Here is a 13,012-nt window from a genome sequence, read left to right on the forward strand (position 1 = left end):
TCCCAGGAGAGGCGGCAGGGTACCACATTCAATGGAGTGGAGGTGAATTCTAGCTCTGCCCAAAGAGCTAGTGCCCCAGTGACAGGGCCGGTGACTGAACTTGGTTGCAGCGCCCTTGGGGGATTTGATACTCCCATTGGGGGCAGCCACCAATCTCATACACCTGAAAACAGGATTGAATCACAAAATAGTGCAATTCCATGCATTGCAACAAGTAGCCCCATAAAAATAATGAAATCCATTAAAGCCCTGATCAAACCATTTAAAAAGGGAGGTGAATGCTGCATTGAGGATCACTTAGAAGCGGTGCATGACATTTTTAAAGCGCTCCAGATACCTAAGGAACAGTACAGACAATATTTTCATTTAACTTTAGATGCCCCGACGGCCAGCATCATAAGGGGATTAAATGAACAGCAGAATATGACATGGCTGGAGTTTGAAAAAGAAATTAGGCGTCATTTTTCTCCTTTTCAGTCATTGCAGGAGGCAAAGAAAGTTGCGTACACTATTACTGCTGGACCTAATACATCACCTCGCCAATTTTTACAAGACTTAAAAAGAGCATTCTCTCGCTTTGATGTATCTTTTGACTCAAATTCCAATGAGTTTAAAACCGCATACTTCTATGGGCTACAGAAAGACATCATATCCCAATTGGTCCGTGAATTTGACCGTGACAAGTCCCTTGAATGGATTGTACATCAAAGCACCAAGCTATATGAGGTACTCTATTGTCAGGGTAGAGAAAGTGATAAAATGAAAGATACTAGGCCTAAATCTAAAGAACCCTCAGCCACAGTAATGGAAATCAGGTCAGCCAAAATGTCCCTTGAGTCTGCTCAAAGCCAAGGTAAAAATAATGTGACACCTGAACAAAGGGGTAATCAACAAAGATCGCCATTTACTGTACCAATGTTCCAATCACATGATCCTAGTAATAGAGAGAGCTACATCAGCCCTAGATATTTAGGAGATAGACCCCGGGTAAGATACCGGTCTGATATGGCAGGTATGAACAATAACCAGAGACAAAATCAAGATCAAAGAAATGATGGTCCCTACCAGTCATTGGGGACACAGAGCAGATTTGATCCCAGCACCATGATATATGGTAATCAGGATAGGCCCCGATATGTGGATCGATTTACTGATAATGGAAATCAATATAGGGGCCAGTACCCACAATCTGAGAGACAGGACATGAAGCAAAACGTGAACTACAGTCCACGCCAGTACAATGATTCCCCACCAGGGGACTATAATCAAAGGATGGGTGCAACCCGCTCCCCTCCACAAATGAATCAAGAGTTCAGAAACCATCCCAACCGGTATCAATCACCTGAGAGGTATCAGAATAGATCCAATCAGGGGGAAAACAACCAATATCGACCTAGGCCACAGAAAGAGGATCCTAGAGAGGTGGAAAGGTTCCAATGCCTTGAGGCCCAAGTGAAAATGTTAGCTGAGCAAATAGGAAAGCTCTATACAGCGCAAAAACAACCTTCCAAAGAGGGGGCTGATGGCCATAGCAATGACCGGGGGGCTTCCGAAAAGTGACTAAGTACTCATGATAACTGCAGTGCCAAAATGACAGATTGCTCTGATATAATTTTGCATAACGACTCTGAGATGTCTAATGGATTAAAAATGAAAGTACCAGTAAATGAAATTGTGACGGAAAGTGCAAATACTTCTAAAAAAGAGGTACGGTTTAACTTAGAGCTAAATAAAACAGTAAAGATTTGCACAAATGAAAAAGAAACATTAGGAATTCCAAAAGAACAAAGGGACAGATTTAAGAAAAATGACTTATGCATGGGGAATACCAGTGAACAGGGAGTAAGTGGGGATGCCATAGCTCCTTCCCTGGGCAAGCAAAACAATTACCAAACACAGACAGAAAAAGGAAATACTCACAAGGAGGGTACAAGTCAATCACCTGAAAAATTCTTTGAGCCACATATTTTTGAAAAGGCTGAAAGGGCTGGTATTACACTAAATGATCACAAATGCACAGAATTAAAAAATGACAAATTGCTGAATGATGTTGTGACACATGTTCAGTTGGAAGGTTGTAATGTGGTCTCTGATGTTACCCAGATGGATGGGCGAACGGTGGCCACACTCCAAAAAACCTCTGAACATGGAGAAATGAATAAAATATCTCGCACAGAAATGGGTAAAAAGGAGGGAAAAATGTCTTTTCATTTACCAATGTGCTTAGCCAAAAGTGAAAAAGGCCTGAGAAAGGTGAGCCCTGAAATCAGTAAGAATTCACATTTCTTATGTGTATTAGAGGAAGTTGAGGACAGATATTATGCACCCATCACTGTAGAAGAAAAATGCCACACCTTTGCTATGATTGACACTGGCGCACAGGCCACAATTATGTCCAAGGAGCTGGTAAAGAGTATCAATGAAGGGAGGCCTCCACAGAGTCAGATCACAGTGAAGGCAAATCAAGGCCCAGTGCATAACTTTAATGGGGAGGAGGTGCCCATCATAGGTGTAACTGAGGTTGACATAAAAATAGGAAAGCACAGAATGAAACAAGAGGTATTGATCACATCTATTTGTGAAATTCCATTTCTGATGGGGACAGATTGCCTGAAAAGATTGTCTCCTCTCATAGATGGGGTGAATGGAGTGCTGTGGTCCTTAACCAAAAAACCATTGAGGCCTAAGAAACTAAAATCACAAAACAGCAATATAAAAGAATGTCACACCGTTGCCAAAACAAATGATGCTGTGGAGGTATATCTCCAGAATAGCTGCATACCTAGTGTCACTGTTATATTAAGGTGTCAAGACAAAGATCAGAGCGACAATGAAAAACTACCTGTACAAATATACTTGGACCCAAGGAAAGATTGGCAGACTGCCATAGACGAACACACATTACGTTTCTATTTAAAAGAGAATACATGCAAACAGAATATTGTTCCTAAAACAGATTCAGAAAAACACATTACCACTCTGGCAGAGATACACATGGAAGATGAGCAACCATGGGTTCACGCTGGTATAAATGATTATCTTAAAACAATAAAAGCCACTTTAGCGCTTGAACATGAAAGGAGTTTCATTAATGAGAAATTGTTGCAAAAAATTATGGAGAGGGAAGAAATCCCGAAATTTAGGATTAAAAACCAATATGTTTCTGGGTTGGACAGTCCAGACTTTGAAAACCGAATTACAGGCAGATGCATGCTTAAAATTAGCATTGGGCAGAAAGCAATTTACCATAATGTATGGATAGTGAGTGGAGCACAAAATGAATTTTACATGGGCAATGACATCATGCACAGAATGTGTATGGTGTTAGATTTCCTTAATCAAAAAATATGGTCACGCCTAGGTGGGCCGGCGCCTGAATTTGAAGACAAAAGAAGGGCTTATCATTGTGCACAAGTAGTTCCTTATGCAGTCGAATTACAGATGAGGAAAAATACTATTGTTCCTGCATTTACAAAACAGTTTGCAATAACACTGAAATGCAAAAATGGACAGCAGATGAAAGGCTCTGATGCATTTGTATGCCTGAATGAATCCATAAAACAGCAAGGCCTGGATTATGAATACATTCCATTGGTAGACATTGGTGAGGGATCTGTAAAAATCATGGTGAATAATAAAGGTTGTCAGGATATTCATTTAGAGGAAAACTCCCCATTAGGAATGGCCATACAAAAATCACATTATACGGCAGATTTAAATAACATGGTGATTGGGAATATTCCTGAAAAATATGTAGATGCCAAGGGCGAGTTGCCAGAACACCTGGACTCTCAGCCCAAAGGAATATTTAAAATTCATTCTGTGTATCCTTATGATTCAAATGAGACAGTGTGCTGCCATCAAGAGGATTGCATAATATTTAATTTAAATGAAAATGAAACAGGAAATCAGCCCATTGAAGTGGAAGCTGATATGCCAAAATATTTGAAAGTGGCAGCTCTACAAAAAGACACAGCCACACAGTTAGAGGAAAGCGCTGAGATTCCTTTACCAGAAGAGTTTCCAGAATTTTCCAGAATGGTAGAAGAGCAGATCTCCTTAGCGGATGCATGTAACAGCGATGAGGATCGACGCAATCTGAGGGAAATATTTATGGAGTTTAAGGATGTATTTGCAAAAGATGCTTATGATTGTGGTTTAACTGATTTACATGTGGCCACACTACCAGAAGGTTGTAGCAGAAATCCAGTGTTTGTATGCCAGTATAGACTACCGCTGGCATGTTTAGAATCATTGGCAGAGATTATTAAAAATTTGGAATCACGGGGAATAATTAGGCCCATTCATAGCACATCCAATACGCCTATTTTAGGTGTGTTAAAGCCAAATGGTCAATGGCGGCTGTGTGCAGACTTAAGAGAGTTAAATAAAAGAGTACCAGTATCTAGATGGCCACTACCATTCATTGATCAGGGCCTAGCTCAGATACATGGTTCAAATGTATTTACCACGTTAGATCTCACATCTGGATATTGGTGTGTGCCATTGGCAGAGGAGATACAACACCTATTTTCCTTTACATTTGACAGGACTCAATATGCCTGGCTTAGAGCTCCGTTCGGGTACATCAATAGTGGGAGTGAATTTGGCATATTTTTGAGAAAGGCCATGCCGGATGCAGCGGAAAGAGGGACAATAGTTTATGTGGATGATGTCTTGATAAAAAATGAAAACCTTAAAAGCCATTTTGATGAAATAAGACATGTGCTTGGCCAATTGCAGAAAGCAGGCGCCAAAGTATCTTTGCAAAAAGCACAATGGTGCAAGAAAAAAGTGAACTTTCTAGGGCATGAAGTGACTGAACATGGGCTAAATCCACAAAGGAAGAAAATAGAGGCCATACAAAGATTAAAAGATCCTAAAAATGTGAAAGGAGTAAAAAGTTTATTAGGGATGACAGGCTATAACAGAAAGTTCATTGAGAATTATGCAGAAATCACTCAACCATTGACTAAACTGCTTAAACTAAATACTCCCTGGAGATGGGAAAGAGAGCAATCTGATGCAGTGGCTAGATTGAAGGAATGTCTTGTAAAGGCACCATGTTTAGCATACCCCATAAAGGACAGGGATTTCTTTATAGAAATAGGCTTTTCTGAACATTGTATGTCAGCAGTGTTATCACAAAAACACGATTTGAATCACAAAACCATTGCATATGCAAGTAAGGCATTTTCCCAAGTTGAAATGAAATTTAATGAATGCGAAAAGGCCCTATTAACCACTGTGTGGGCGCTACAACATTTCCGCCCCATTGTTCAGGGAGAAAAGGTGATTATTGAAACAAATCATCAACCTTTGCAATTTTTAGAGAGTAAAAGAATTAGATCAGGCAATCTAGCGCAATCCAGAATCACTTCATGGACGCTGGCATTACAAGGTTTTCCCGTAGAAGTAAGATATGGACAAAATAAAAAGAGCCCAATTGCTCAAGGGTTAGCTGACTTACATGACTGTGCAGCTGAACAAATACCAAATGAAATGGAAGTGGAAGCTAGTTTGCAGGAATTTGAACAATCACCACACAAAGCTTTTGATGAAAAAACATGCGAGGATTTGCCAACTGTATATGTGGATGGTTGTGCTTTTCACATTGAAAATGACAGTAATAAACAATTAGTGGCAGGAATAGGAAATGTCTGGTTGAAATGTGAAGGCGTTCCTAGTATAGGGATGAGGATTGGAGATAGGAGCAGTCAGGTGGCGGAATTGGCAGCCATCTATAAAGCAATTGCTACTGCAGTTGATAAAAAGTTCAGTGAAATTGTCCTGGTGACTGATTCTGACTATGCACGGAATAGCTTTGTGGAGTATTTGCCTGGTTGGAAAGCAAGAGGCATGATTACATACAACAAAAAGCCACTTAAACATGGAAAAATGATACAAGCCATAGACAAATTGGTGTCAGAAAATAATTTAACAATATACTGGAGAAAAATTCGTGGGCATTTAAAAACACCAGGAGAGGATAAGGAGGGAAATGATAAGGCAGACCATCTGGCTAAGATTGGGGCTGTGATGGGAGAATTGCTACCTATTGATTATTTAATGGGTGAAATACAAATTGATGCAGTCACACGTTCTAAAGCACCAAAGGAGGTAGATCAACCGGTGGTGCAGTGGAGTCATGACACGCCAGACCAAGATTTGATTGAGGCACAAAAGAATGATCAAATTTTGGGAATCTATTATAATCATTTGATAGATCCTGAAAAAAATCCTTTAACAGAAAATGATTGTATGGGAAAAGAAGAGTTGAGGGTGTTATTAAAGAACAAAACACGAATTAGATTACAGGATGGGCTCATGATTAGAGAGTCCATAACAGGGCAAATACAGTGGGTAGTACCCCTTTCATTCAGAGGACTAATGCTACACCATGCACACGATGCCATAACTGCAGGCCATAGAGGTTCACAAAAGACATTAGAAATACTAAAAGATTATGCTTACTGGCCACATATGTCCCAAGATGTGGAATTATATACTAGAGGATGTCTAGTATGCGCCCAATTTAAACCTGCTTCACCAATGCATAGAGCACCATTGATGAAAAGAGGCCTAACTCTCCCATGGTCAGATTTGCAAATAGACTATGTAGGTCCTTTAAAAAGGTCGAGCAGGGGACACCGTTATATTTTGAGTGTGGTATGTTTGATGTCAAAGTGGATTGAGTGCATTCCTGCACCAGATTGTAGTGCGCAAACAGCAGCCACATTGCTGGTGAACCATGTGTTCTCAAGGTTTGGGTTGCCACAAAGAATTGAGTCTGACAGAGGAAGTCATTTCACAAGTAATCTAATGAGTAAGGTATGGCAAATACTAGGTGTGAAAAGGAAACTACATATCGCATATCGGGCGGCGTCTTCAGGTACAGTTGAAAGAAGCAATAGGTCTGTTGTGGACATTTTAAAGAAATTTGTGGCAGAAGCAGGTTCCAGCTGGGATTTGCGTTTACCATTGGTTTTGATGGCAATCAGGTCGACTCCTGCCAAAGCAACAGGTGTTAGCCCCCATGAGGTCTTAACAGGTAGGAAAATGGTGTTACCACAACACCTACTATACAGAACACATGAGCAAACTCTAGTGAGTGCATCCACAGTTCATGAATATATTGATGAACTGAGGAGGCATTTGCAACATGCATTTGCTTTTGTGCAGAGAAATCTGGAAAGAGCTGCTGACAGTGCTAAGTCATATTATGACAAAAAGACATCAGTAAAGGAATACAATGTAGGGGATCAGGTGTACAAGTTTCATTTTGGAAAAAGTAAACAGAAAAATTCTAAATTTCTGGCAGCCTGGCAGGGGCCATTTCGAATTATAGATAAAGTATCTCCTGTAGTGTATAAAATTTTGAAAAATGAAGGTGAAACAGCAATAGAGCAGTTTGTCCATGTAAATCAAATCAAACCATGCCATCCCAGACATGAGATCAGGCAGCTTGAGCATGTGGAAACGGATAGAGTCCCTTGAGAAAATAAATGGGTGTGATCAGGAGGCAGTGACAAAGAAGTTAAAAAAAAAAAAAAAAAAAGTTGATTGTAATGATGGCACATAAACACTGTAATATATGTGAAAATATATAATATAAATAAATAAATAAATAAATAAATAAATGCACATATAACGGAAGCTCGTGGTTGGTGTGCAGAGAGAAAGTGTATTAAATATTGAATGCTGTTTTATATGTGTTTGTTTTCTTTTAACTTGTGTTTAATTTCAGAAAAAAGAAAAAAAAAAACGAAGTATTTTTACCAAGCATGTTTTATTTTTGGCAAAAGGATGAAGTTAGTATTGTGCTATGTACTTAATCTGTTTATTTTCTATTTTGATTTAGACGATTAACATTATTTGATCGGAGGTTCCGGGATCAGAGGCCACGGGAGACGATGGAGTCCTGGAGTCCCCTGGATGAAGACCAAAAGATGCCTGCCTCCAGGTGGAGGTGAAGACAAAATAACCGGAATGCCAAAAGAGATGACTACTGTGGATTCAAGATTGCCAAGATGAAAGAGTACTCGAATGAACCGAATAACATCGCTGGCCGGGACATACCAAAAGAGACAAAGCAAAAGTTCCGGCATATGAAGTTCCACGTATTTATTATTTTAATTATTTATTTTAACTTGTTATATTACTTATTTGTTTTAGTTAGTTGTTTTATTTCATTGTTTTTAATTGACTTGGAAAATTTAAACTTAAAGTAATGCCACTTCCACTGAGAAGGCAAATGTGGAACATCTTATGAACTGATGGACTCAGATGAAATGTTAATTGCAAATTTTCATTGATGCACATGAATATTCATTTTGTTGGATTGCTATATTGTAAAAAAAAAATAGAACAAGTTGTTTTTAGGAATTGGCTTGGATTATAGCCAAGTTCTAAAAACAAAAGGAGGGTATATGTAAGGATATTTGGCATGTTACAGCACAGAGTACAGCACTACTGCACAAGTAGCATTACAGCACTACTGCACAAGTAGCATTTTTTTTTTGCAGCACCACCACAAGGGTGCGGTGCATTGCTATATGGGTTAGCAGATTAACAAGGAAAGACAGACTATTCAGTCAAAAAACGATTTTAACATATAAGATGCAAAGCTATTTTTACAGTTAAAAGCACACGTGTTCATTTAAAAATGCACACTATTTTTCACCTGAAATGCCTATATTGCTAGAGACACATTTGAAAATTAACAGCTAACATATTAACCATTAACCTGACTAATAAAACCTTATTTTAATATAACTCACTAATAAAATGTGTTCTCTACTGCAGAATTAGGCATACTTTGAAAACCAGTTAAATGAGTGTGCAGATTTTTCCTCTCTTCTCTGCCTGATTATCCGTGTTGTTGTGCACAGTAACTGCAGGAGGAAGGAAGTCAGATTTGCAACAATTGCAAATGTATAAGCGAAGCTATTGTTTAAAAGTAGGAGGATGAGAGATGATGGATTTCATTGGAACACGTCATAAAGAGGGCTGAGAGGAAAGTTTTAGTGGGCAGTAGCAGGGAAAAAGACAGGCAGACATCTTTCTGCACTACTGGGGAGAAGACCTGGCTGTGGGGGTGTCCTGCTGCAGTCGAGACTGGGGAAAGCTGAAAGAATTACCTTTCCACTGGCAGAGGCAGTCCTATCTGAAAAAGCTGAGAATTCCAGGCAATGACCCCGGCTTGAGAAGGCAAGCGTTCCTTTTTGTTGGAGTTAAGCCAAGAGAGCCACATTCACAGAGAGAATCCTCTGAACAGATAAGGTAATTACCTAACTGGGGGAGCTGTGTGTGTGCACGAAAGTATGCAGTCAGTGTAGAAAAATGAAAGTCCCGTGCGTGTCTTAATCAAGTGCTAATGTTGCAATTTAAGTTCTGTTCTCCGCCACTATAATTGCAGTGTGTCATTGAAAATGCTTTGATTGTTCCCTTTTATTGCTGTAAAGAATGAGATCATGTCTAAATGCAAATTTTATAATACAGAAAATATTTGAAAACAGACGGGTGGTTTATTTTCTATTTACCATTACAATGCCAATGATGTGGGGAGATTTTTAAACAGTGCAATGGTCATTTTAAGACAGACGTGTGTATGTCAGAATCAGTATGAATAATTGTGAGTGACTGTAGTATAACTTGTTGGAGGTACATGAGCCAACGGGAAGAGAGACTCTCTGAACATAGCTCCCTACCGTATATAAGGTAGTGGAAATTACCACAAGACTACCACATATAGCTCTCTGTCGTAAATAAGTCAGTGAGTTTGCCCATGGTGGCGCACCAACACTATCCCTGGAAATTGTGGTTTCCCTAGAATGCAGGTCTGAGGTCTCTCTAGTGATCACACGAAAAATCTAAGCGAAGATAAGGGATTCTGGACATTGGGGCCACAAATAAAACAAGGGAATTATGCTCACCAAAATACCACCAACCACGTATACCAAATATGCAGGTCTGGGTGCTGAAATAATGCATGTCCATTGTATTATTGTTGCACATGGCCAAATCTGAATACAAAGAGTGATTATTGCTAAGTTATTTCTCGGCGGTAATAAAATACCGTCAGGCCCCAAATCTCCACAAAATACCCTACAGATGCCATCAGAAATAGCACATATTAGAATGAGCAATTCATATTTCCTGCTTAATTTTTTGTAAAAGAAGCAAAGATACGCCTGAACAGGGACTTGAACCCTGGACCCTCAGATTAAAAGTCTGATGCTCTACCGACTGAGCTATCCAGGCACAAGGATCACTGCCCATTTGAAACTTGATTTTCACTCTACAGCACCTCCATACATGGCTACCTCACTGGTCAATAAAGGAAATGAATTACTAGTGCATTACACACATTTTGACACTGGAGACATAACTTTTTTCAGTCATTCCGTATCCAGATATAGAGATTTGCAGCATCTAGGACTTTAATGTTCACCCACTTACGGATTTGAATGTTTTGCCACATTCATGAGTGCAAAATTGCTCCCCAGTAAAGGCGAACATGTGCTCCTCAATACACACACTGGGCAATGCAGTCCACTCTAAATCAGCGATTAATGACATGCTCGTTTTGTGCAATAGAGTTTCAGTCAATTGGAAAACATTTTGAAAAGTTATATTGCAACAGAAGCCCAGCCTTAAAAAAGTGGATTTCACTTCTAAATGATTACATGAGGAAGGAAAGGAGACCAGATGCAAAAAAGGTGCTGTGGCTTAGTTGGTTAAAGCGCCTGTCTAGTAAACAGGAGATCCTGAGTTCGAATCTCAACAGCGCCTGTCTGATTTTTTTTCGACCAATCTGTCTCCCCAATATTAAAACTTTGTACAAAGATTGCTATTTCATGCTATTTAGAAGCACAGTCAGGCTTGAAATGTTGGCAAAGCATCCAAGAACTCTGGACTCCACTACCTTAGAGTCATATTGCCCAAGGTTGCGATGCCATCAGAAATAGCACATATTAGAATGAGCAATTCATATTTCCTGCTTAATTTTTTGTAAAAGAAGCAAAGGTACGCCTGAACAGGGACTTGAACCCTGGACCCTCAGATTAAAAGTCTGATGCTCTACCGACTGAGCTATCCAGGCACAGGGATCACTGCTCATTTGAAACTTGATTTTCACTCTACAGCACCTCCACACATGGCTACCTCACTGGTCAATAAAGGAAATGAATTACTAGTGCATTACACACATTTTGACACTGGAGACATAACTTTTTTCAGACATTCCGTATCCAGATATAGAGATTTGCAGCATCTAGGACTTTAATGTTCACCCACTTACGGATTTGAATGTTTTGCCACATTCATGAGTGCAAACTTGCTCCCCAGTAAAGACGAACATGTGCTCCTCAATGCACACACTGGGCAATGCAGTCCACTCTAAATCAACGATTAATGACATGCTCGTTTTGTGCAATGGAGTTTCAGTCAATTGGAAAACATTTTGAAAAGTTATATTGCAACAGAAGCCCAGCCTTAAAAAAGTGGATTTCACTTCTAAATGATTACATGAGAATGGAAAGGAGACCAGATGCAAAAAAGGTGCTGTGGCTTAGTTGGTTAAAGCAAGTGCCTGTCTAGTAAACAGGAGATCCTGAGTTCGAATCTCAGCAGCGCCTGTCTGCTTTTTTTTCGACCAATCTGTCTCCCCAATATTAAAACTTTGTACAAAGATTGCTATTTCATGCTATTTAGAAGCACAGTCAGGCTTGAAATGTTGGCAAAGCATCCAAAAACTCTGGACTCCACTACCTTAGAGTCATATTGCCCAAGGTTGCGATGCCATCAGAAATAGCACATATTAGAATGAGCAATTCATATTTCCTGCTTAATTTTTTGTAAAAGAAGCAAAGATACGCCTGAACAGGGACTTGAACCCTGGACCCTCAGATTAAAAGTCTGATGCTCTACCGACTGAGCTATCCAGGCACAAGGATCACTACCCATTTGAAACTTGATTTTCACTCTACAGCACCTCCATACATGGCTACCTCACTGGTCAATAAAGGAAATGAATTACTAGTGCATTACACACATTTTGACACTGGAGACATAACTTTTTTCAGTCATTCCGTATCCAGATATAGAGATTTGCAGCATCTAGGACTTTAATGTTCACCCACTTACGGATTTGAATGTTTTGCCACATTCATGAGTGCAAAATTGCTCCCCAGTAAAGGCGAACATGTGCTCCTCAATACACACACTGGGCAATGCAGTCCACTCTAAATCAACGATTAATGACATGCTCGTTTTGTGCAATAGAGTTTCAGTCAATTGGAAAACATTTTGAAAAGTTATATTGCAACAGAAGCCCAGCCTTAAAAAAGTGGATTTCACTTCTAAATGATTACATGAGGAAGGAAAGGAGACCAGATGCAAAAAAGGTGCTGTGGCTTAGTTGGTTAAAGCGCCTGTCTAGTAAACAGGAGATCCTGAGTGCGAATCTCAGCAGCGCCTGTCTGATTTTTTTTCGACCAATCTGTCTCCCCAATATTAAAACTTTGTACAAAGATTGCTATTTCATGCTATTTAGAAGCACAGTCAGGCTTGAAATGTTGGCAAAGCATCCAAGAACTCTGGACTCCACTACCTTAGAGTCATATTGCCCAAGGTTGCGATGCCATCAGAAATAGCACATATTAGAATGAGCAATTCATATTTCCTGCTTAATTTTTTGTAAAAGAAGCAAAGGTACGCCTGAACAGGGACTTGAACCCTGGACCCTCAGATTAAAAGTCTGATGCTCTACCGACTGAGCTATCCAGGCACAGGGATCACTGCTCATTTGAAACTTGATTTTCACTCTACAGCACCTCCACACATGGCTACCTCACTGGTCAATAAAGGAAATGAATTACTAGTGCATTACACACATTTTGACACTGGAGACATAACTTTTTTCAGTCATTCCGTATCCAGATATAGAGATTTGCAGCATCTAGGACTTTAATGTTCACCCACTTACGGATTTGAATGTTTTGCCACATTC

At 39.7% G+C, this 13,012-nt stretch overlaps 4 non-coding genes across 4 annotated transcripts; all 4 read right to left on the reverse strand.

Moving 5' to 3' along the window:
* Positions 1-10,190: 10,190 nt before the first annotated feature.
* TRNAK-UUU (transfer RNA lysine (anticodon UUU)) lies at positions 10,191-10,263 on the reverse strand. The gene has a single exon. It is a non-coding gene; the product is annotated as a tRNA-Lys (tRNA).
* Positions 10,264-11,031: 768 nt separating this feature from the next.
* On the reverse strand, positions 11,032-11,104 carry TRNAK-UUU (transfer RNA lysine (anticodon UUU)). The gene has a single exon. It is a non-coding gene; the product is annotated as a tRNA-Lys (tRNA).
* Positions 11,105-11,876: 772 nt separating this feature from the next.
* Positions 11,877-11,949, reverse strand: TRNAK-UUU (transfer RNA lysine (anticodon UUU)). The gene has a single exon. It is a non-coding gene; the product is annotated as a tRNA-Lys (tRNA).
* A 768-nt stretch (positions 11,950-12,717) lies between these two features.
* On the reverse strand, positions 12,718-12,790 carry TRNAK-UUU (transfer RNA lysine (anticodon UUU)). Its single transcript has one exon. It is a non-coding gene; the product is annotated as a tRNA-Lys (tRNA).
* Between the last annotated feature and the right edge of the window lie 222 nt (positions 12,791-13,012).

Source organism: Ambystoma mexicanum, unplaced genomic scaffold (assembly GCF_040938575.1).
Source record: "Ambystoma mexicanum isolate Mex_15411 unplaced genomic scaffold, UKY_AmexF1_1 Mex_scaf1, whole genome shotgun sequence".
Classification (NCBI taxonomy): domain Eukaryota; kingdom Metazoa; phylum Chordata; class Amphibia; order Caudata; family Ambystomatidae; genus Ambystoma; species Ambystoma mexicanum.